This window comes from Morus notabilis, unplaced genomic scaffold (assembly GCF_000414095.1).
Source record: "Morus notabilis unplaced genomic scaffold, ASM41409v2 Scaffold442, whole genome shotgun sequence".
In the NCBI taxonomy this organism is placed as follows: domain Eukaryota; kingdom Viridiplantae; phylum Streptophyta; class Magnoliopsida; order Rosales; family Moraceae; genus Morus; species Morus notabilis.
Window position 1 is genome coordinate 385,043 of NW_010358595.1, and position 26,672 is coordinate 411,714.

Consider the following 26,672-nt stretch of genomic DNA (forward strand, 5'->3'; position numbering starts at 1 on the left):
AATTAAAACTGTCTTAACTAAATCAGTATAACAGAAGAATTTCCATAAACAAGCTTCGAAAGGTTGATGTTGCATTAGTTTCTATTTTTTTAGTATTAACAAAAATTATGAAATAAAAATAGAAAATAATAACAACAACAACAATGGAGTGAGAAAGAAGGTTCTAATGCTTTTTGTATAGAAAATAAAATATTTTTGAAAACTGAAAAAAAAAAAACTACTGTTTTGAGACTAGGAAAATAACCATTGAACATCTAAGATCACGTGACAAAATTGACATTTTGCAACAAAAAGATTTTTGCGGCAAAAAAAAAAAAAAAAAAATCTATCTAAAGGCTACATTGTGTTAAAGATACAATTTGAATTCAACCACCTCCGTGCAATCTGCATAGAAACCAATCTCTACAGATTTTCTCTAATAACGGGTTATGTGATTTACCTCTTTGTTACATTTGAAAAAGGTTATATAACTCAAATTTTTCTTTCTTCTTTCCGTTAGTTTAGTAAAGCTAGGAAGCCTTGTAGATATAAGTACACGAATTGTATATTGATTGAATTAATGAGACCAAACATTATGTTTCTCTTTTTTCAAAAATTCTTAATGGTATCGGAGTTGACCTACTCTCACGAGTTCCAAGTTTTTATTTTCTTTTATTTTCTTTTTCTTGTCTTTTGATCTTGAATCTTCATGGCTTTTGAATTGAAAGGTAATCAGTTGGTCCACTTACTAACTCAGTCACTATTGTCAACCCCAACTCCTAGGCTCCACAAAATCTTATCACCATTAATGCTGCTACACAACTACCTGAACTCCATCACACTGTTGCTAGACACTAGAAAGAATTTGAGAGTGATGGGAGAGTTGTTGTTTCCTGTGTGTTTTAGAATAAATTCAGAACTCCCTTTTATAAGGCTTAAAGGAGACAATAGCATTAATCTCTTTCTCAAGTGGGACGAGATTTTTCCTTTAATTTTTCTAATTTCATGGGTGCAGGTGTCACTTTCTCATTCATCTATGGATCATTTTGAGCATATATATATATATATCATTTCGATCATTTTATGAAGAATAAAAATAACTCAAGAAATTAAAGTTATTTTAGGCATTTCTAGGCTTATGGTTGGCTCATCTAAAGGCTTAGTTGCTAATTTTCTGCTTTCTTTGCTAAACTTTTAGTTCATGTGGTGCACTCTGCTGAGATTTATTTGTGTGTTGTTTTTGTGATGTTTTTAAAGAAAACTTGATCATGAAAGGGGCTAACGTGTGTCCAAGAGGGTGTTGTTTCTGATATGCATGTTTTGTGAGGATAAATGCTGCAGCATTTGTTGCAGTAAAAATGTGACAACAAGCAATTAGTGGATAACGTCAGCGCATAACTCTGTGAGAGAATTAGGACAAAGTACACATAATGTGGATTTGGTGCTTAGTTAGCTAGACCCAACCTTTGAGTAGGAGCCACCTTAGCATCCTTGGTTGCCCTAAAGAGAAGTACACTTTAATTCTCAGCAAGGGAGCGCCGCAGCAAGCAAGCAAAAATAGAAAGAAAGAAAAAATAGAACGAGAGGTGTTGAAATCCCGGATTTTTAGGCTTAGAATTAGTTTCCAGATTTAGGATAAGTTGTTTCTTGATTTGATTTGATTCAGCAGATAACTTTCCTATTCTCTAGGCCACGATTTTAGGAGATTTAGTTTTCACAATCGTATTATAAATAGAAGCCCTATGTACAAAATATTAATTGAATATAAAAAACAAATAGTATTATTCCTACTTTCATGGTATCAGAGCCGAGGAATCTCTAACCTTGGCATTCCATGGTGGATTCAACGTCCTCAGCGATCACGGGCGAAATGGAGACGGCGGTCTCCAACACCATGACGTCGAGTGGGTCCGAGAATTCCACTTTCCAGTTTACGGTTGAGAAACTCAACGGGAAGAATTTTCTCGAATGGGCTCAATCGATCAAATTGGTGATCGATGGAAAAGGCAAGTTGGGATATCTCATCAGAGAAACCAAGAAGCCATCCTCTACCGATGCCTCCTTTCAGAAGTGGAAGTTAGAAAACTCGATGGTAACCGCATGGTTGGTAAACTCGATGAAGCCCTCAATCGGAAAAACCTATACGTTTCTTCCTACCGCAAAGGATGTCTAGGATGCCATGAGAGAGACATACTCTGATGTGGAAAACTCTTCCCAAATATTCGAGATTAAGACTTGGTTATGGCAAATGAAACAAGAGGAAAAGGAAGTTACCGAATACTACACAGAGATGAAGGCTCTCTGGCAAGAACTCGATCTGAGTTATGAAGAAGATTGGGAATGCCCTAGAGACAATGTAAGATTTAAGAAGTGGCAAGAGAATGAGAGAGTCTTTGAATTTCTGGCTGGGCTCAACTGAGAATTAGATGAAGTGAGAGGAAGAATCCTAGGCCGTAGACTGTTGCCCTCAATCCATGAAGTTTTTTCAGAGGTAAGACGAGAAGAGAATAGGCGCAAGGTCTCCACTGTGCCGACTGGTTCTGGACTAGAAACATCTGCACTAATGACAAAAAGGGGACCAAATGGACTAGGCCAGAGTCAGCAAAGGAAAAAACCATGGTGCAAGCACTGTCACAAGACCGATCACACTAAGGATACATGTTGGGAGTTGCAAGTGGATGTTTACCCTGAAATACAGAGCCGATGGAACAATAGAGCGATACAAAGCTCATCTCGTTGCCAAGGGTTTTACACAAACTTATGGCATCGACAACACCGAAACAGTCGCTCCTGTGGTAAAGCTAAATACAGTAAGGGTCTTCCTATCATTGGCATCTAATTTGGATTGGTCACTTCACCAACTTGACATAAAGAATGCTTTCTTGAATGGAGAATTAGAAGAGGAAGTCTACACAGAATTACCTCCGGGGTTCAGTAAAGGGCAGGAAGAGAAGCAAGTATGTAAACTTAAGAGGTCACTTTATGGCCTCAAGCAGTCCCCAAGAGCATGGTTTGACAGGTTTGCTAGAGTAATAAAGAACCAAGGATATTTATAGGGACAATCAGATCATACTATGTTCTTCAAACAAGCCAAAATGGGAAGAAGACAATCCTAATAGTCTATGTTGATGATATAATCCTTACCGGCGATAATGAGGCAGAAATGGAAAAGTTGATGAGGATTCTCGCCACATAATTTGAAGTAAAAGATCTGGGGCGAATGAGGTATTTCTTGGGAATGGAAGTTGCTAGATCAAAGAAAGGAATCAGTGTCTCCCAAAGGAAATATGTCCTTGATCTCCTTACAAAGACCGGTATGCTTGGATGCAAACCAAGTGACACCCAAGACTGAAGCTGGAAAGAAGACTGAAGATGCTGGAAAGCTGGTTGACAAAGACAAATATCATAGACTAGTAGGCAAACTAATATACTTGTCTCATACCAGACCCGACATTGCATTTGCAGTAAGTGTGGTGAGCCAACACATGCACTCACCAAGGGAAGCTCATCTGGAGGCAGTTTACAAGATACTCAGATACCTCAAAGGCTCACCTGGCAGAGGACCATTCTTTAAAAAAACTGACTGTAAGGGAATAGAAGTCTACACAGATGCAGACTAGGTTGGCTCGATTGAAGGCAGAAGGTCCACTTCAGGATATTGTACCTTTGTATGGGAGAACCTAGTAACCTGGAGGAGTAAGAAGCAGAATGTGGTGGCTCGAACCAGTGCCGAAGCAGAGTTTAGAGCAGTTGCTCAAGGAATATGTGAAGCACTATGGCTGAAAAAACTCCTAGAAGAACTTCAAATCATAGTAGAGTTCCCAGCTAAACTTTACTATGATAACAAAGCAGCAATTAACATATCTCTTAATCCTGTCCAACATGACAGAACCAAGCATGTGGAAGTTGATAGACATTTCATCACAGAGAAAGTGGAGAAGGGAATCATTTGCATGACCTATGTTCCTACTCAAGACCAGACGGCTGACATCTTCACCAAAGGGCTCATAAGACAAAAATTTGATGATTTCTTAAACAAGTTGGACATGATCAACATCTATGATCCAACTTGAGGGGGAGTGTTGAAATCCTGGATTTTTAGGCTTAGAATTAGTTTTCGGATTTAGGATAAGTTGTTTCCTGATTTGATTTGATTCAGCAGATAACTTTCCTATTCTCTAGGCCACGATTTTAGGAGATTTAGTTTTCACAATTGTATTATAAATAGAAGCCCTATGTACAGAATATTAATTGAATATAAAAAAATAGAAAATATTATTCATGCTTTCAAGAGGGTACCGAGAAAGGAAGGCAGAAGAGAGCAAAAAGAAAACTAGCGAGAAAGAAAGAAAGGAAGGACGAGTACAGGAGGAGACAAATTTAGAGCTGGAAATCTCGAGGAGTGAAGCCACAAAAGGAGACTACCAAGCTTTATATTGTCTTTATTGCTATTCTCCTCATTTTGGTTTATCTTTCCTCTTCCTCTGTACTCAAACCATGACTGTCTATTTTGTTGAACTTAACAGAACAATTATGAGCTAAATTAATTTGGCTGGGATGATAAAGTACCTAGATTTGTAATTTGACGTTGTGTATGCTCACTTTTGCTATATTGATACTGATTAGTTTGTTCAATATAATCTCTCTTCATTTTTTGTTTACGGACCGGCTATCATAAGCAAAATATAGTGATTTCAATTTGCTGGAAAGTTGATTGGGATTAGACCAATATTGAACAATGTGTTGTTTAGCTAAATTTCACAAAGAAATCTAGTTGATTTGCGAGTAGTATAGGAATATACACTTGTCTCACATAGCCCAATTGAAACTCATGCTTAACATAACCTTTTTGTTTAGATTTTTCATATGAATATGTTGAAATTTAAGTAAAGAGGTGAAATCTTAAGTAGTTTGGGAGATTCTTGTGTAAAATTCGTGTTTCAGGTTAACTGACAGCATTGTTGTAGTAAAAGTCGTAACATAAATTGCCCAGGTTGCAGTAAAGGAGAAATTGAGTCTCAGTCCTTCACATAGATTGATTTTTACCTTTGATAATTGAGTGTGCATTTATTTATTTCTGTTTACTGTAGTTCTTTTAGTCTTTGTAGTTGAATCAAACCATTAAATTTGTTTACATTGCATTTCTTAGATCTTATTAGGAAAAATATTGATAACTTTCTCCGTAGGAATGATACTCTACTCATTCACTTTATTACTTGTTCGGCATTTGCTAAATTTACACAACAGATAACATGAACCCACATTAAACTATCATAATATAAAGCATGTCCACTCAAAATCGTCTTAAAATGGTATCCCAAATTGGATTATATGTCTTTTTCTAACAATCACCACCTTGTCATACGGAGGTGGATGAATTCATTTAAGAGGGTATGGGAATGTTTTCCTGAATTCTTTTAAGAGGGTATGGGAATGTTTTCCTGAATTCTTTTAAGAGGGTATGGGAATGTTTTCCCATTCTAGTTAAAATCTACTGGTATAAATTGAAATCTAATGATAGGTTAATTGTCGTTCACTTCTTTTTTAGTGTTAGCTTAATTCATAACCAAAAGGGATTGGATGGATATTAAAGATTTGGAATACTTTCTTGAATGGTTCAGGAATTTTAAAGAAGTTTAAAGACGCCCACACACCATTAACTCGAGGAAAAAGAAAAAATTATATTTTTGTACCTTACCATTTTCTTAAAAAAAATTCTATATATTAATAATAATACTGACAATTAAAATTCTATATTATTAATAATATTAAAATGGTATTCTAACATTTTAAAAAACGATATCATTGTTAATGCACTAGTTGACTTTGGGTGTTTCCTGATTGTATAGTTAGTGTAATAGTTGACTTGGATGTTTCCCTTTCTAGTATTCTGTAATCTCTATATAAAGGCTCTAAGCATACTTGTAATACACACACAAAAAATATAGAAATACAATTCTTTCTTCTTTTTTATCAATTATGATACCCTCATGCATTTTCTTTAAAACATAAAAGGTTCATACCGTTTTAATGAACCAATCACAAAATAGAAGTTAATTAAAAGTATAATTTAAGATTATATTTGGAATAATCTTGACAAATACTCCTTAAAATTGCATGGGTCAAGATTTTTATTATTTACTCTTGATTCATAACCTTTTTAGTCAAATAATTACACTAACAAAAAGGTATTTATCAAGAGTAAAGAGTAAAGGTCCAGACTCATACACTCTTAAAAGTAAATTCTCTATTTTTTCTTACATTTGCCGTAGTCAAAGACCCATTTGTGGTCTCACGATTAGAGATGTAATTATAGATTGGCACCAACAGACACCATTCAAGGCTCAGCCCAGCCCGATCCATAAAAAATTTACTGGCAAAGGTCTGCCCGTGCATGCCCACAATAAATAGGCCCACCTCTCTCTTTTTTTTTTTTATAAAAAATTATAGAAGTTATCCTTAAAAGTGTATGGGTATAGATTTTTACTCCTTATTCTTGATTAATACACTTTTATTATTATGATTATTTGACTAAAAAGGTTATTAATCAAGACTAAAAGGTAAAAATCCCGACTCATGCATTTTTAAGGAGCATTTGTCTCTTTTTCCCTAAAAATATAATCTTTTAGAGAATTGAGCCAAATACTCCTTAAATTACATGGTTCTAGATTTTTATCCTTTTTTCTTGATTAATATTCTTTTTAGTCAAATTACTATGTTAGTCAAAAAGGTATTAATCAAGAGCAAAAAGTAAAAATCTAGACTCGTCAACAATTTCTTAGTCTTTTAAAAGTATATACAATAGATTTAAATATATATATCTGTGTGTGTTGTGTGTGTGTACTATAAGATTAAAATACTAGATATTTGTGCATCTAAGAAAAAGAATTGGACGTTTTTGGTACTTCTAGTGGGAGTAACACAATGTAATTTAGAATAATATTTGTTTTTGATTTTGTTCTTGTTTGTTTGATTTTTATTTTTATTTCACAATCTTAAAAATATGAGGAATTTTTGAAGTTATTTTAAGAGTGTATAAGTCTTGATTTTTACGCTTTATTTTTTATTAGTACCCTTTTGATTAATATATTTATTTGACTAAAATGATATTAACCAAGAGTAAAAGTAAAAATTTAGACTTATGCACTCTAAAAAGGTATTTGTCTCTTTCCCCTAAAAATATCTTATGCTTATTGATGCCCACTCTTTTTTCCTTCCAAGGTTTTGTCTAATTCCTTTAAAAGGTTTTTGATGGGCAGTTAGAGATAATCTTTTTTTTTTCCTTTTTTTTTTAAATATTCCTTTAGTTATTTAGGTTTATATATATATATATTTATTAACTTGTTTAGTAATTTTTTAAACATATTTTAAGCTCGTAAAAAAAGATAAGAAAAATGAAAAAACATGGATAGGCGAGAAAAGTTAATCTAGAGCATAGCTCAACTTGTCCCACGGAAAAGTGGTTCGTGGTGCGGTCTGAGCCGAGGGATTTTCTTACATAGATCGACCCAATTTGGCCCTCAATCATCGTCGCCTGAAGAGTGGGTCAGACCGACCTGTTCTTTGTGATGAGGAGATTGCTTACTAACAAATCAAGGACTTTTGAGTTCAAATATTTGTTAGTTCCCAAGCATTTCTGTTAGTTTAATGTGTTTTGTGTGTGTAATTTTATAGGAATCATTAATAAATGGGAATTTATGTGAAAGAAAGAAAAAATTAGAGTTTTAGAAGCAATTGGTTCGAGCCACGGACAAGTCCAAGGAACCGCACAAGCTACCGTGCAAAATGAGGTGAAAAATGCCCTAGACGCGCCTGGGGCAGCAGCGCCCTTGGTAACATGCCAGGCGCTGTAGCGAGTACTTTACCCGCTGCAATGCACACACTGCGCGACCCCGCCCCCCGTGCATTGAGACTACTTTGGGCCATTTTTAGCCCTTGATCAATTTTGAGGGCCATTTTTTGACCCTTAGATGAGATTGGCTGGGATTTTCTCTATTTTTTAGTATAGTTAAGCAAAAGAAACCCTAATTTCTAACTTGGGGAGGGTCAGAGGTACAAAAATTCATAGAGAGAGGAGCTTGGAGTTGGAGATTCTTAAAGGATAAGAGATTCTTGAAGATTTGAATACTTGAATTTGTCTCCACAAACAGTTTTCTTTTCCTTCACCCTTTTCTCTGTAGTTTTTAGTTTTTGTTTCTGAAATTGTAATTTTAGTTATGGATTCCTCTATGTTGAGCTAGATCTCTTATGCTAAGGGGATTTATGTAACTTTACCTTGGCAATGTTTTGAAAATTGTAGCACTTGTTAATTAAATTTCATTTCTAGTCATTTGTGTTTCTCTATGCTTGTTGTCTAAATTGATTATCCATTGAATTAGAAATCTAGATATGGAGATTTAGTCTTAGGAAAGTCATTAGCATATATTGGGATTTGGAAAACACAACCTAAGTTTATTGAGTTCGGGAGGCCAATATAATTTGGTAATCTCTAAATGAGTTTATGCTTAATGAACGATTAATTGATTGGGTTAATAGAGATATTGCTTGATTTATTTTGCATATTATTTTTCTCGGCACTCGAGAGAGGGAGTGAGATTACATTAGAAAACCCACGATTAATGATTAGATTGTAATTTCTTAACAAGCTCTTAATTTGGACAGACATTGTCTAGTAAAGTGAAATCAAAACTCTTAACTAGCCTTTCTTATAGAGTTCCATTTGATACATTTCTCTAAATTGCTCTTTTTACTTGCTTTATAAGTTTATATATCTTGTTTAAATAGTTTGTCCTCTCAATTTGGATCGTTGTACTTAGGGGCAATTTAATACTAAATTCTTGCAGAGACGATACTAACTCATCTTTTACTATCAAATCTTGGCAACATATGCTTACAGGCGAACACTTTGCACCTAAACAATCACAATTAACTAAAGTTATTTTATGTCTGAAAAAAATAATTATAGTAATAACATATTTTTGAAAGACTATTTTTTCAGTAAATAACATAATTTTTATAATGATTGAAGTGTTTGTTGATAAATATTTATTACTAGGCTTAAATAATTTATTTACTGGTAAATATTTGCAATAAATAATTCATGGAGCAAATAAATTATTTACCCATAAATATATTATTTAATCCAATTGTTTCAAATATATGTTATTTATCGTTTCAAAAATATGCTATTTGCCTCTTTATTCCTTCAAAAATTTGTCTTAGGGTGTTGGAAATATGAAATTTTAAAATGTAAGGGGTATCATTTAAATATTATTGAGAATATAGATTATCATATTGATTTTTAAAGACTCAATTGCAATTTTGCATCCTTAATTTTTCATTTTTCGCATAATTCACCCCAAACTTTAAATTTGGCAAATGTATCCTCAAAAGCAACGACGATGGCAATGACTTTGGCTCTTTCCTTCTCTCGTCGTGATGTCTGCTCTGATGGACTGAGGAGCCACGCAGTTTTTTGTCGTCGATAACGGATTTGACTCTATATCTATTGATAACTCTAGAAATTAGAGTTATCTTAAGCATTTCTTAGCTTAAAGTGTGCTTGACCAAGGCCACCCTCAAACTTACTATTTTGGTAGTCCTCAAGCAAAACAAAAACAAAAAGACCCAAAAATCAAAGTGTGAATTTTGTGGGTGAATTCTCAAGAATTTTTCCTTGAAAATTGAATTAGAAAAATAGCTTAGAGAAAAACACAATTTCTAACCAAATGTTGATTTTAAATCCAAAAGATTATTTCTTCTCCAATTGGTCCTTTCTTGTGTGTGTGTGTGTGTGAATAGCCCAATGCTATATCATTATTGTCAATCTAAATAGGATCATGCAAACATGTTTTATGTAAAGAATATCTAAATATGAGTTTCAAACTCCAGGCTCACTTTTCAAAACTCTCTCCACTAATGTTTCAAAACTCTCTCCACTAATGTAGATCAATACATTACCAATGATCAATAGGATTTTTTAAGCTTGTAATGGTAGGCAAGGGTGAAAGTAGGATATGAGGTAATATTTTGGCTCAAATCACCCTTTAAACACATCAATAACTATAGGACCTTAGAAGAGCTCAAATAACACACCCACGTAACACCCCCAAACTTAAATTTTACTTTCTTTTATCAACCACTTTTTTTTTTTGAGTTACTACACCCGTAAACTTATTTCATTCTTACATAAACCAAAGATGTAGCACCTTATATTGTTTTTGTTTTTTTACATTTTTTTGCATTTTTTTGCATTTTTTTCTTCTTATTCCTTTTTTTTACATATTCATCACAACAAATAAATTTTCACAAAACCACCTTTCCTCAATGTGTCCTAGAATGATTAACATGCTTAAGGGTGAGGGGTAGAAATTTGGAAATTTATTGAAAATGCTAGGCTAAAGATGTGGGTAACAAAGAAAAGGGAATAAATAGGCTCAACGAGGTATGCTAAGGATATGTATCAAGGTAGGCTCATAATGCTCAAACAGTCCAATGATGACCTAAATCATTTCCTTGATAAAGTGTTTATCTAGGATTTAACCTCAAGAGTTCATCAAGTAAGTTCTAGAGCTTGTGAGATCTAAGAATATAACACATTTACACAATCTTTCTCTAGAAATCCAACGAGTCAATAACACTACACTAAGTGCTCAAAATGAGGAAAAATCACAACCTTTGAATAAGACAATCAATTGAATTTAAGCACAAAACTTAGTAGAAATTATCCTTTTCTAAAAGCTATGCTCAATCCAATCACATTCATCATAGGTCCAAGAGAATTCACCACAAAACACATCACACAAGAAGAAAACATAAGACTAATATTTATTTGTTTATTATTATTTTTTAAAAATGCAAAAACAAACAAATATATATACAAAGACAAACAAAGTTTCCCCCCAAACTTATCAAGCACAATATCCTAAATGTGTAGGCAATGAAAAACTTAAGGAAATGTTTAAAAAACTTCCATATGTCCAATTGGTGCTTAGACTTCAATGCTTGCTCGCTCTCTTGAATTGAACCCATTCCTTAAGCTCCGACACTTGCACCTATAAAAGAGAAATACTAAAGCAAATTAAAAAGTTCTAAAAACTTAAAACTAAAACTTGAAAGGAAGGAAAACAAGAAAAGGTTTAGAAAACTTGGGTTGCCTCCCAAGGAGCGCTTACTTTAACATCTTTAACCGGACTCTTGGTGAAGTGCTCATCAAAAAGCGGCTTCTGCCCATAGTAAGCATCATATGACACTACACATGGGTCTTTCCTTGCAACGCCCTCAAGCTCGGCAAAATTATAACGGTTTCGGCTCGTGGCGCCAACAAAACATGTCTTCGAATAATGGTAGGCTTGATCGGAGAACTTCATTTTTGGCTCGAGCTTGAAAAGAGTATAATATGGTGGTGTTGGTGACGATGGCCAAAATGGGTCATTTGGAGGTGTATACAATAGTTCCATTAATGAGCTTAAATCAATGGTCTCAAGAGCTTCCACATCCTCCAACGACTCTTTTACTTCTCCCTCTTGTATGAATTCCTCTAACAACCCTTCAAAATGCTCTTCACGCTCCACTTTGCTATCCAAAACCATGCTTGCTATTTGATCTTCGTAAAAATCATGGCCTTGGAAGGATATCTCTTGATCTAAAAAGTGTATGTCGGTATCGGTCATGTGATAGTCCAACTTAGTGAAAGATTGAGCTAAAATAACTTCGAATCATTCTTTCTCTTCATCTCGAGGCTCTATTTCCTTTAGAGGCTCAAATTCCTTTGAAGCTCCCATATCATTCGATTCACTCTCCCAACCTTGGTTGTTTGAGTCATCATCATCAAGCCACATTTGATTATTCACCATTTGATTTTCAACCTTAAGATTCTTGGTCCACTCCATAAAATGGTTGACAGTATTCTCCAACTCGGCCATTACATCTTCTAGTCTCGTTTTCTTCTCTTCTTGATGCCCGAATGGTTGGTTTATAATATGGGGGTGTGAGATATATGGAGGGTATTGATGACTCCAACCCTGCAGTGAAAGATCCCAATACTAGTGGTAGTCAAAATCTGCCATGTCATTCAATAAGTACATTGCGCTTTCACGGCTTCTATTTAACAAGTGACCACATGTTTTCAACGCTCTATAATCCACCAAACTTCTTGTTGCTTCATCCAACCCATTGTAGACACAGAAAGTTAGAAACTGATTCGAAAGATTGTGGTTGAATATCTCTCTACCATGTCATTGAATCTCCCCCAAGCGACATAAAATGGCTCCAAGTGTTGTTGGGCAAAACTCGCAAGGACTTGTTAATGAAACATCTTGAAGTACATCACAAAACAAACAACTCAAAGAAAAAAATTAGAAAAAAATAAAAATAAAATAAAAACAAATAAAATAAATGTTCAAATTAATCCTAAGGCTAATTAGTATCGGTATTAATCAAAATTAAACAAAAGAATCCCGGCAAAAATAAAATGACTTCTACAAATATTCTCAATGATTTCAATCCCGGCAACAGTGCCAAAAACATATTGTGTGATTCCGCAAGTGCACGGATCGTACAAGTAATAAAGTGTACTGGAGTATGGATATCGTTTCTACAGAGATTGAATCACCAATAATATAGTGTAGAAATCACACCAAACAAAAACTAAGCAATATAAAAAACAAAATACACTATAATTGCAAGAAAAAAAAGGTAATAAGAGATAATAGTGCAACTATGGATTGTAATCACTGGCCTAAGTAAGTTAGGATTACAAATTTCCCCTTAGTTGTAAGTCTGATAGAAAATGCTATGGAATGCTACAACATATTTTAGTCATGTTAACTGAAACTTAATTTTTGCATAAAATCCTTCCGAATTAATTATGACTAAGCTTCTTCAAACCATTTTTAGCATATTCCTATGTGAATCTAGTTCTCAGAATGCAGATCTCAGCACCAGTTTCAATGAGTTATACAAGATGAATAACATATCCCTATTCCATTCACAAATCAACAAACTTAAACAAGAATATTAAACTTGCATCATCCATGTTAGATCCAACTCAAATTAACCTTTTCAGTATAATCTCAGTCTTGTATCCTATAATTGATGGCCAATCAAAATAGAAATAAACAATAACACACATGGATGAACATGAATAAAAACTCAAGCAATTCAAAAATTAGCCATTATTCTTACGACGTTGGTTCCATCAATAATCCTAGCAAAGAAGTACTTAGCTCATAATTGAAATTTCAAAAATCAAATTCTCAGTATATTTCATTATTCAACAAAAATCACAATCCAAAAACAAAAGAAATTAAGACAACAGAGAGATTGAAGAAATTTCAGCTGAGTTGGAGCTCGAATCTCTTGATTCCTCCTCTTTCTTCTCAAGTAGCCTTCCAGCAACTCTCTGCTTCTTTTTTCTTTCTCTCTCTTATTTTTTCTTATTTTTTCTCATTCTTTTCTTCTCTCCTTCTCTTCGTTTGGTTCTGTTCGTGGGAGTGCTGAGAAGAATGGCTCATCAAAAAGCCCAAATTGCCTTTAATTACACGCACAAAAGAGAGATGAAAGCAGAATAAGTAACAGCACCGGATTGGGAGCAAGGAGATAATGAGAGACAAGCTTGCCATGTGGCGTGGGGAGAATGGCTGAAGCAGACATTTTGTCTGCCTGAAACTCATGGAGAAGAGAGTGAATATCACACATGAATCTTGACCCTCCGTTTCTTAATTTGACGGTTGAGATGGCGAATTTAGGATCCTTTACACTCACGAGTGTGTGAAAATTATGCAGCTGATTCCCAATTCAAATTTTGGAACTTTTTCTTCATATTTTACTTTGCCCCAAAATAACATTTTAACCAACTTGATATCAAATTCAATTATACAAATGAGAAAACTAATTATTTTAGAAGAGAAATTAAAATAAAATTACTAAAACTAAACTAAATAGACTAAAATAAAATAAAATAAATCTAAAATGAAAAGTATTCATTAAAATTCAAAATAAAGTAAAATAATATAAAATAAGCTAAAATCTTAAAAATTATCACTTTAAATGCATAAAAAATGAAATAACTCTATTTTTAAGAGAGTTATGATCTATCTATCTTTCTCACTCTCTCTATAGGGCTTCCATCGCAGGTCAAAGCTCATCATCCTACCGCCATTGTGAAGCTTGAAGTTCATCGTTGTTGTAGAGGTATACATCCGAGTCATGCTTGAAATGTCATTGATATGCTGCATCTCTGTATAACTAGACAGAATTCATTTGTGAGTTCCAGTTCAGATATCGTCGATCGGCTTCGTCTCTATCATTGCACCACCTCAATGTTGACGGTAGCAATTTCCAGTTCCGTACGAGCAGCATTGATCTTTTTTTCCTCTGGGGCTTGTATTTTGTTTTATTTTATTTTATTTTTGTTTAGGTTCCATGGGATACGACGGCAACGAGGTGTTGTTGCAAAATATGGCATCGAGTGCGCAGCGGAATTTTAAAACTTTAAATCAATGCCAAAGCCAATGAAGAACATGTACATGATGCTATATAACATAAATACTAAAGATCTAAATCATGCCTTTAGAGATTTAGGAAACAACACGTCTGACAGATCAAAGCGTTCCAAACAGCAACCGGAAGAGCCTCAACCAACTGGTCTTCCTTGCTATTATCGTTTCCATGATCGGAGTATGGGTGGGCACACATCGTTCAATCTCTTCTTGGTATTCTTGAACTCCTTCCAACCACAAGAGAGCCAAAGGAAAACTCATTTTTGAGAATTAAACAATTTTTCCTCCTAGGAATCTTTTGCCAATAGCCCCCAAAAAGTCTCTCAAGTGATCTAATGAATAATGTGACTTACTGGGCTATTTATAGTGTTTAGGAAGTCATATACCCGTAACAATTATGTTTCTCAAAGTTTATCTCGCTTACAGAGTCAGTTTCACCACGTCAACACCGGTTGACCGGTGACAGATACGTTATAATTGTTTTCTTAGTTTTTCAACACGAGAAACTTGCACAGAGCCTCATTTTTAATTCAAGCAATCCAATAGAGAAGTTGTCTGATCAAAACAATCATATAAAAGTCTTCCCATGTAAATAACTCTCAAAATAATAATTAAACCAATTTATATAAAATTAATTTAACAATTAATCCACCCGATAAATTACTCATGAATTAAACAACCCAGAACATTAGTTCAACCAATTTATCTAGAATTAATTTATCAATTAATTCACCCGATAAATCACTTATGAATTAATTAACCAATCTTATATTAACTTTGAACCTCTTTTAAGGAAATCACACAAGTTACCAATATGTAGAAAATACACCGTATCATTACAGGAAATTATGTGAGCTAGCAAAGGACCCGATGGACATATATAAATTAAGCTCCTATAATCACAACGCTACTTGTAAACCAACAAGTCCATCTCATGATTATAAAACTCTAGCGCTACTCCACTAAAAGCTTACAGCTGCACTCTCGATTTATATAGCACATTTACAATTTTCTGAATAGCTCCCGTCCATGACTCAATATATTAGTGTGTCATCCCCATAGGATATCCATAATCAACTTAAGGTCATGTTCCGTTTTACAATTCCCAATTACATTTATCTTATGTTCCATTACCACTCTATTAGAAAATCACTATTCGTACCATTACAAATAGTAAACCATTAGATAACACAAAGTAGTCTAATGGCCGAGTGGTCATATTTTCCAATCCACAAATAATGCATAAGAGGATATCATTGACTCTTTATAGGAGCTATGGATTCCACTATCAATGAATAACAAATCTACACATACACGAGTCATACTCACAATGTACCGGTAAGCATACCTTACATAATGTGAGGATGTCTCCCTTTGGTACATCAAAGGATACAAGTCAAGCATACGGGTTCATTATCCATCTTAGGATTAAGATGACCACATAGAATTTGTCAAAAGTGAATTGTTTTATACAAATAGAATTATTAATTAAGAACAATTCAACTTTGGTCTGACCCAATATAGATTCCACCACTAGAAACTATATTAATGTCTCTACCCATGGAGTCCCACCTCCGACGACGAAGACAAGCCGTGTCCGTTAGGAAGTAGACAATATAACAATCTTAACATTAATAAATCACCTAACTTTATTCTCTCGATTGTAGATCATATGATTTAGACTATCATCTTTAGATTCCTATCTTCTACATGTTCTTCTCATTACATGCATGACCTAAACATTTAGAATGACAGTCTCAGACTTTCAGTTTGCTTATCATACATTCAACTAATATAAACATAAAGATGAAAATACATGGATATATGAAATAAATAAATCTTTATTAATAGTCAAAATGTCTCAAATAACATTGTTACATTTATTCCTAAGGGCATAAACGCTAACAATCTCCCACTTGCACTTAAGTGAGTAAATGTGACATGCTACGTATCCCCATAGCCTCGACATGCTTCTCAAGGGCCTTAGTTGGCAAGGCCTTCATGAACGGGTCAGCCATATTGTCCTCCGATGCTATATTGCATATTTCCACATTCCCTTCTTCAATAAAGCTTCATATCACATGATACTTCTGTTGGTTTCCGAATCGAATTCGGATGCGGAAGCGTGAGGGGAGCGAACTGTGTATAACAAAAATTTTCATAAAACCTTTGAGATACTCTATAGATTATATTAATTTATACACGAATAAATTAATCACATTAATTTATTTAATAAGAACTAAATTAGGAATTATACCTGGCGGCCGATTAGGATGATAACTTGAGTTCTTTGACCACGAACAATCCTTGCTCTACAGCTTTGTGTTTAGAAAACCAATGTCTTCCACGTTAATTCCTAGAATCCACGAAGACGTGTGTGTGGGCACACCTGAGACAAAATGGGTTAGAATAAACACTCGAATTTCCACAAAGACCAACACATGCACGATGTGGAATTTTTGGAGAAAAATTTTTCCTTCCCACACTAAGAGAATTTCGGTCACACTAAAAATAATAGGTCAAAACTTGTATCTCGCAATTTTCTATCATTCTCTTATTTATAGAGTAAAAGTCAAACTTCTAGAAGGAATCCAATCTTTATCTCTAAGATAAAACTTGTTAATTATCTCCTATTTGAATTTGGAACAAACTCACCTCTTCTATTTTATCCATTATGGCCGGCCACCTATAGAGGATTTTAACCTTGTGTGGTGCCAAATACAGATAGGGAAGGAAGAGAAAATCATCATTTATCCTGCAGTCTAATTTTGACTCAAATTCAAATTTCAATTTAAGTCAAACTTAAATTAATTTGAATTCTAAATTGAACAACTTATCAAATAAGTTTAAATGGATAAATCTAGATGTGTTCAAATTTAAATTTACATAATCTCATTATTTAAATAACAATTAATTCTCAATTAATTATTTTTGAGTGTTTAATTTTAGAATTCCGTAATTTTAAAATTCCCATTTTGCCATTTGTGTCTCTTAGAATTACTAGGATGACGCGGGGACTAATGGACATATAATCCCGAGCTCTAATAAAATTAATAATTAATTAAACACTTTCATTAATTAATTAATTCTATTAATTTCAATAGTTACTCCACTATAAAATTGGAATTGCACTCTCGAAATTATAGACACAAATTACTTCTAAACTGTGAAGTGTCCATTTGATATAGTCACTACATATAGATCAATCCTCCATAAATAATTCATAATTAGAGCTAGGTAAAATCTGTTAACCTCTCTAATTAGATCTTCATCCTTGAGTACCATTGATTCTCTAATGGATAGTGATTCATAAAACACATTCATGAACCAGAGCACTCTTACTAATCCAAGTACCGAATCAACATTGAAGAGAATTAGTTATCTGCTTCTTTCTCAAGAAGGAATGGATTCCATCTCGTATAATAACATTCCCTGCTACCTACTTCATCATGTCTCCAAAATACAAGGAATAGGATTCAGGGTCTCGGAATCCGTACCGAGTAAATCAAAAGACACAAATCCATAAATAGGAGTTTGTTAAGAACTCAGGATTAAGATCATTCTATATATGACCATCGGTAGACTCAATTAAAATTTCTATACTTAATGAAAATTATTAGAAATTCATATTTTGTATGTCCTTGTTCCATATAATCTCATTATGCGTTATACGCTCATTTAATATCTCATCATATTAACAGTGCGGATAACACTGTTTCATTCTAAATGGGAATGACATGTATTAATAATGTTCTAATCAAAGATTCTGAACTTTAATTAAATTTATTATGAACATCGCTTTTTGATTATTATCCTTAAACATACAACACGTATATACAATGTTTAAGGTCATATAAATAATCAAGGAAATTTCATTTGATATTCATAAAATATTCACAAATATATACACATAAAATGATGAATAAACTATTTTATTAAATAAATAATAAAATCTTATTACATCTCATGCTTCTAGGAAACCATATTAACAGTGCGGATAACATCGTTTCATTCTAAATGGGAATGACATGTATTAGTAATGTTCTAATTAAAGATTCTGAACTTTAATTAAATTTATTACGAACATCGTTTTTTTTATTATTATCCTTAAACATTATCCTCACGCATACAACACGTATATACAATGTTTAAGGTCACATAAATAATCACGGAATCTTCATTTGATATTCATAAAATATTCACAAATATATACACATAAAATGGTGAATAAACTATTTTATTAAATAAATAATAAATATCCTATTACATCTCATGCTTATAGGAAACCATTTCCAACAATCTCCCACTTGTCCTAAAGCAAGTGTGTCATGTCTCTAATCCCATATCTGTCTAAGTGCTAGTCAAATACATTCAGTGGTAATGTCTTCATGAACGGGTCAGCAAGGTTGTTTTCCGATGCGATCTTCAGAACTGCTACATCGCCTCTATCCACAATGTCTCTGATCAGGTGATATTTTCTTTCTATATGTTTCACACTCTTATGGCTTCTAAGTTCTTTTGAATTAGCCACTGCTCCACTGTTGTCACAGTAAAGCTTAATTGGCTTATCCATATCAGGAACAACTTCTAAATCAGTTAAGAACTTCTGGAGTCATGTAGCTTCCTTTGTGGCTTCACAAGCTGCAACATATTCAGCTTCCATGGTAGAGTCAGCAAGACACTTTTGCTTTACACTTCTCCATACCACGGCTCCTCCATAAAGAGTTAACACAGATCCAGATGTCGACCGTCAACTATCTTTATCCAATTGGAAATCAAAATCTGTGTATCTGGTGAGAGACTTATCTTCTCTGGAATATACTAACATATAGTTTCTCATTCTCCTAAGATACTTGAGAATACACTTCACTGCAACCCAATGATCTAATCATGGGTTCGACTGGTAGCGATTGACTACTCCCACTGCATAGCAGATATCAGGTCTTGTACACAACATGGCATACATGAGGATTTCCACGGCCGATGCATAGGGATACCATCTCATATCTTCTTCCTGCTATGGAGTCTTTAGACATTGCTCCTTAAAAAGATGAATATCATGCCTAGAAGGAAAATTCCCTTTCTTGGAGTTCTGCATCGAAAACCTAGACAACACTTTGTCTACATACGATGCCTATGATAACGCCAACAGCTTTTTCTTATGATCTCAAATAATCTTAATCCCAAGATCGTAGCTTGCCTCTCCCAAATCTTTCATTTAGAATTGGTTGGCTAACCACTCATTTACATTTGTCATCAATCCCACATCATTCCCAATGAGTAGGATGTCATCGACGTAAAGAACTAAGAAGACCACTTTCTCTTCCTTTTTCTACTTGTAGACACATGGTTTATCAATGTTTTGATCAAATCCATAAGACTTTATAGCCTCATCAAACTCGATGTTCCATGATCTAGAAGCCTGCTTCAATCCATAAATGGATCTCTGCAGCTTACAGAATTTATGCTCTTGGCCTTCCTCTATGTAACCCTCTGACTGATCCATATCTAGGGTTTCCTCAAGATAGCCATTCAGAAAAGCTGTCTTGACATCCATCTGTCATATATCATAGTCAAAATATGCTGCAGTGGCTAGGAGTATCCGGATGGACTTAAGCATAGCTACCGGTGAGAAAGTTTCCTCATAGTCAACTCCCTCATTTTGGGTAGCCTTGCTTAAAAATTCTCTACTTTTCCATCCGCTCATTTCTTTCTCTTGAAGATCCACTTGCATCCAATGGGTTTTACCCCTTCGGGTAGATCTACAAGTTGTCAGACTGAGTTAGAGTACATAGACTACATCTCAAGTTTCATAGCTGCTTGCCATTCTTCCTTATCATAATCATACATCGCAGCCTTAAAGGTCAATGGATCCTCCATACCGTCATCAGCAATGATGATATAGACTTCCCTAATATATTGGTCAGGTAACCTGCTTACCCTCCCTCCTACTACAACGAGGTGCCTCAGGAGTCTGATCAGGAACTGTGGTCTTTTCTCTTGGTGGTCTGACAACTCTTGCCGGTGTGGTCCGATCTTATCAGAAAGTAACTCTTTCAGAACTATTTTGCTTATGGGCTTAAAATCTATCATATAGTTAAGCTCCAGAAACGTGGCATTTATCGACACAAATACCTTCTGATCTTTGGGACTATAAAAGAGACCTCCCTTCGTCCCATCAGGATATCATACGAACATACACACTTCTGACTTGAGTTCCAACTTCTCAGTCTTTCTTTTCAGCACATGTGCTGGGCACCCCCATATGCGTACGTGTCTCAAACTGGGTTTTCAATTGCACCACAACTCTAAGGGTGTTTTAGGAACAGAATTAGATAGTACTCTGTTCAGAATGTAGGTAGTTGTTCTTAGGGCATAACCCCAGAACGAAGTAAGTAATGAAGAATAACTCAACATTAATCTTATCATGTCGAGCAAAGTCTGATTTCTCCTTTCAACTACACCATTCTGTTGTGGTGTACCGGGTGCAGTCAATTGGAATACCACACCTTCTTCAATCAAGAAATTTCAGAACTCTTAGTCTAGGTATTCACCCCCTTGATCTGATCGAAGTGTCTTGATTGGTTTACCTAACTGTTTTTCAACTTCTGCTCGAAACTCTCTAAACTTTCCAAAAGTTTCAGATTTATGTTGCATTAGGTAAACATAACCATATCTTGAATAGTCATCAATAAATGTGACATAATATTCGTAACCTCTTCTAACTTGGATGTTTAACGGTCCACATACATCAGAATCTATTAGCTGAAGGGGTTCAGTAGCTCTTTCTCCTTTCACCGTGAAAGGCCTCTTAGCCATTTTACCTTCCAGACAAGATTCATAGACCGGAAGCTCACTAACTTTTAGTTCACGTAAAGGACCATCCATTACCAGTCTTTCAATCTTGTTTAGGTTAATATGACCAAGCCTAAGATGCCACAAATATGTGTTATTGTCGTGAGAAATCTTTTACTTTTTATTCTTAAGTTCGGCAACTTTGAACATTTCAGTATTAAGCAGTGAGTTGGGTATTGGTTTCATACAATATAAACCATCATCCAGACGTCCTGAACAAATATTTAAACTATATCGAGAAATATGAATAAATTCATTATCAAAATAAACTTTAAATAATTGCTCGAATAATTTAGCTATAGAAATCAAATTTCTATGAATGTCTGGAATAAAATAAACATTGTTCAAAACTAAAAATTCATTTTTCCTAAAATGAAGTCTAACTTCTCCCACTGCTTTTGCCTAAACTCTTGCGCCATTACCCACTTTCATCGTGTTGTCCCCATCAGCTAGCTCAGTGTAATAACTAAGACTCTGCAAAGAAAAACAAATATGATTAGTGACTCCCAAATCAATTATCAAGGCCGAGGTATCACCCTCCTACTAAACATGTTTCAAGAACTAGTAAATTTGATTTACCTTGTCCCTTTTTCTTCTTTAGCTCCTCTAGATACTTCTTGCAGTTTCTCTTCCAGTGCCCTTCACCATTATAGTGGAAACACTTTCCTTTGGTCTTCTGGTCGGAGCTCTTCCTTTTAGCCTTCTTGATCTTCCCTTTTTCTTGGTTTTGGTTCTTCCTTTTATTTTTACCAGATCCTCCTGCAACAACAACATTTGCTTCTCCTCCCCTACTTTTGTTGGTGGATTCAAAGTTTTGAAGGTCATTTAAGAATTCAGTAAGGTTAGACCTTTTCTTGTTCATAACATAGTTGTTTATGAACTCATGAAAATTAAGGGATAGGCTCTCCAAGATGATGCCAACTTAGGTGGCTTCATCAATCCTGGAACCATTGAGCTCTACCTTATGTAGGTGATCAATCATGTTCAAAACACGTGCCTTGACCGAAACGCCTTTCTTCATCTTGTCATTCATGAAAGCCCTGACAACATCTAAACAAGCCTTCTCTGAAGGAGCGCCAAACATGGCTTCTAGAGACTCCATTATCTCATAAGCGGTCTCCATCTCCTCATGCTTCTTGCGAAGCACATCGCTCATGCTAGCCAACACATAGCACTTTGCTTTCTTGTTGGCCATGATCCAGTGATCATAAGGCTCCTGGGCGGTTTTAGATGCGTTAGCCGCGGGTTCTAGAGGACATTCCCTACTAGGACAAATTTATAGTCATCGCAGACTAATAGTATGGTCATGTTACTTCTCCACTTAGCATAGTTATCATTGTCCAGTTTTTTAGTCACAAGTAGTGTGATTATAGGATTCGACATATTGCTGAAAATAAATAGAATATTCATCTAATCAATTTATGTGCATGAATATCAAGGCATGTGAATTTTGGCACAATTAAATATGATGCATGATGCACATGAAAAATACATAAATCATATTTTAATTTTAAGTGCCAACGATAATCCAATTTTTCACAAATAAAGTGTACCTTTGGGTAGTCAAATTATATGTAAATTAGACCGAGACTTTTCTCAGTTAATAAATATAGTCAAAATATCTCATATTTTCATATTTATTATCTACCGTTATTTTGGTCAAAATGAAACCAACAAATTTGATTATATTTTATGAGTGTAACCCACCGTTTCAGATTGCATAGAGTTAACTCCAGATTGCTACCTTTCGGTAGTCAATTCAGAAATACATCCTGAAATCCTATCTCTAGGAAGCCAACCTTGTTATTGATCTGGCAAGAACACTCTCCTTTGGGAAGGCGAATCAATGTCGCTGCAAAACCCCTATCCGGATCTCATGGTGTTGCACTAACGGTGGAGACCAGTGGATCGTATTGTCATACAACCCTCTCCCAATCATTATTTTACAAATACGTATTTTATTTGAAAATCATCTCATGTTTTTCAAATCCCGATAAATAAACAATTTATTTTTTGGATATGTGAAATTCTAAAATTTAACTCTTAAATTCAATTTTACATATAACGTTATTTTGTAAATCAATTTTGCAACTTAAATCAATTTAATCATATTTAATCAATTTAAGCGTATAGTTCTTAGTTTATTTTATCCTTTTAAAACTATTTTAAATAAATAATAATAAATGCACGTGTATGCATGGCATGTTATAAAACATATGAGTAGGCACAATATATCTATATGGCATGTTATATGCCTAGACATATATTATACAATCATCCAATAAATATAAATATAAAAGATGCAATCGGCTATTGAGATGGATTTGACCGAGTCCCATGAAAAATATAAATTACAACCAAATCGAATAAATAAATAATTACAATAATTATTTTCTTCCGTTACATCAACGGGTCTTCGATTCTTGAATTCATCATTCTTTGGCTTTGTTCTTCATCTTCGGGTCGAACTCCACCTCCTTTAGGACTCGGAACTCTTCTCGGTCCTTCGGCACGCAAAATGAAGGTTTCAAAAACTCTCAGGCTCGATCGAAGTCCACTTATAGTGTCTGGTGCGTGCTGGTGTGTGTCTGGGCGTGCGCTGGCCGAGCGCTGCGCACGCTGGGTGTGTGTTGGTGCGCACGCTGGGTGGTCTGGGCGCGCGCGACGGCTTACGCGCGGGGCTTTCTGTGTTGGGAATAGTGTCCTTAAAGCATAAGATGTAATAGGACATTTATTATTTATTTAATAAAAGAGTTTATTCATCATTTTATGTGTATATATTTACGAATAATTTATGAATATCAATTAAAATTCCATGATTATTTTTGTGATCTTAAACATTGTATATAAGAGTTATATGTGAGAGGATAATGTTTAAGGATAATAATCAAAAAGCGATGTTCGTAATGAATTTAATTAAAGTTCAGAATCTTTAATTAAAACATTATTAATACATGTCATTCCCATTTAGAATGGAATGGTGTTATCCGCACTGTTAATATGGCGAGATATTGAATGAGTGCATTTCACATAATGAGATTATGTGGAACAGCGACAAAGACACTATGAATTTCTAATAATTTCTATTAAGTATAGAAATTCTAATTGAGTCTACCGATGGTCATATATAAAATGATCTTAATCCTGAGTTCTTAACAAACTCCTATTTATGGATTGTGTCTTTTGATTTACTCGGTACGGATTCTGAGACCCTGAATCCTATTCCTTGTATTTTGGAGACATGATGAAATAGGTAGCCTGGAATGTTATTATACGAGATGGAATCCATTCCTTCTTGAGAAAGAAGCAGATAAATAATTCTCTTGAGTGTTGATTCGGTACTTGGATTAGTAAGAGCGCTCTGGTTCATGAATGCGTTTTATGAATCACTATCCATTAGAGAATCAATGGTACTCAAGGATGAACATATAATTAGAGAGGTTAACGGATTCTACCTAGCTCTAATTATGAATTATTTATGGAGGATTGATCTATATGCAGTGACTATATCAAATGGACACTTCACAGTTTAGTAGTAATTAATATCTATAATTTTGAGAGTGCAATTCCAAGTTTATAGTAGAGTAACTATTAGAATTAATAGAATTATTTAATTAATTAAAGTGTTTAATTAATTATTAATTTTATTGGAGCTCAGGATTATAGGTCCATTAGTCCCCGCGTCGTCTTTGTAGAATTACAGAATTCTAAAATTAAACACTTGAAAATAATTAATTGAGAATTAATTATTATTTAAATAATGTGATTATATAAATTTGAATTTGAATTGCGAACATAATTTAAATTTATCCTTTAAAACTTATTTGATAAGTTGTTCAATTTAGAATTCAAATTAATTTAAGTTTGACTTAAATTGGAATTTGAATTTGAATCAAAATTGGACTGCAGGATAAAGGATGATTTTCTCTTCCTTCCCTATCTGTATTTGGTGCCTACCACAGGGATAGGATCACCTAGGTTGGCCGGCCAGCTTGAGGATAAGGAGTATGAGACTTTTGTTTCAAATTCAAATAGGAGATAATTAGCAAGCTTTATCTTGGAAATGCAGATTGGATTCCTTCTAAAAGTTTGACTTCTACTCTATAAATAAGAGAATGATAAAAAATTGTGAGACAATTTTTTAAGACAATATTTTGACCTATTTTTCTAAGTGTTGCCTAAATTCTCTATAGAGTGAGAGGAAAAATATTTTTTCTCTAAAAATTCCACATCGTGCATGCGTTGGTGTTTGTGGAAATGTGAGTGTTTATTCTAACCCGTTTTGGCTCAGGTGTGCCCACACACACGTCTTCGTGGATTCTAGGAATTAACGAGGTAAAAGAACTCAAGTTATCATCCTAATCGGCCACCAGGTATTATTCGTAATTGAGTTATTAATAAATGAATTAATGTGATTAATTTGTTCATGCATAAATTAATAATCTATAGAGTATCTCAAAAGTTTTACGAAAATTTTTGTTATACTTGATCCGCTATCCCCACGCTTCCGCATCCGAAGTCGATTTGGAAACCAACACTCTGGGCGCACGCGGGGCTGTCCTGGGCGCGCATGTGGCTGTCTTATCTAGGGCAGTCTGGGCAGTTTTCTGGCTGGGTGTCCGGGGCTGCATGGGGTGATCTTCTGGGCTTCTTTTGACTCAAAATCAAAACCCTAATCTACCAAAACCCTAAAATTACAATAATTCTAATCCCGAATAAAAATTACAAATAATTTAATTTTAACGAATTTAATGGAATCCATGGAACCATATAATTTACGACCAAATCCACCATCCATACATTCATCAACATGAGTTAAATATAAACATCCATAAATGCAAGTGCCTACCCATCACATATACACATAATTAAATATCACATATTTAATATATTAATTTTGATTATCACATAATCGGAGCATAAATTAATATCGTCTATAGACTACTCTGATACCAATTGTTGGTTTCTGAATCGAATTCGGATGCGGAAGCGTGAGGGTAGGGGATCATGTATAACAAAAAATTTTATAAAACTTTTGAGATACTCTATAGATTATATTAATTTATGCATGAACAAATTAATCACATTAATTTATTTAATAAGAACTCAATTAGGAATTATACCTGGCGGCCAATTAGGATGATAACTTAAGTTCTTTGACGATGAACAATCCTTGCTCCAAAGCTTTGTGTTTAGAAAATCAATGTCTTCTACATCAATTTCTAGAATCCACGAAGACGTGTGTGTAGGCACACCTGAGGCAAAACGGGTTAGAATAAACACAGGAATTTCCATAAACACCAACGCATGCACGATGTGGAATTTTTGGAGAAAAAT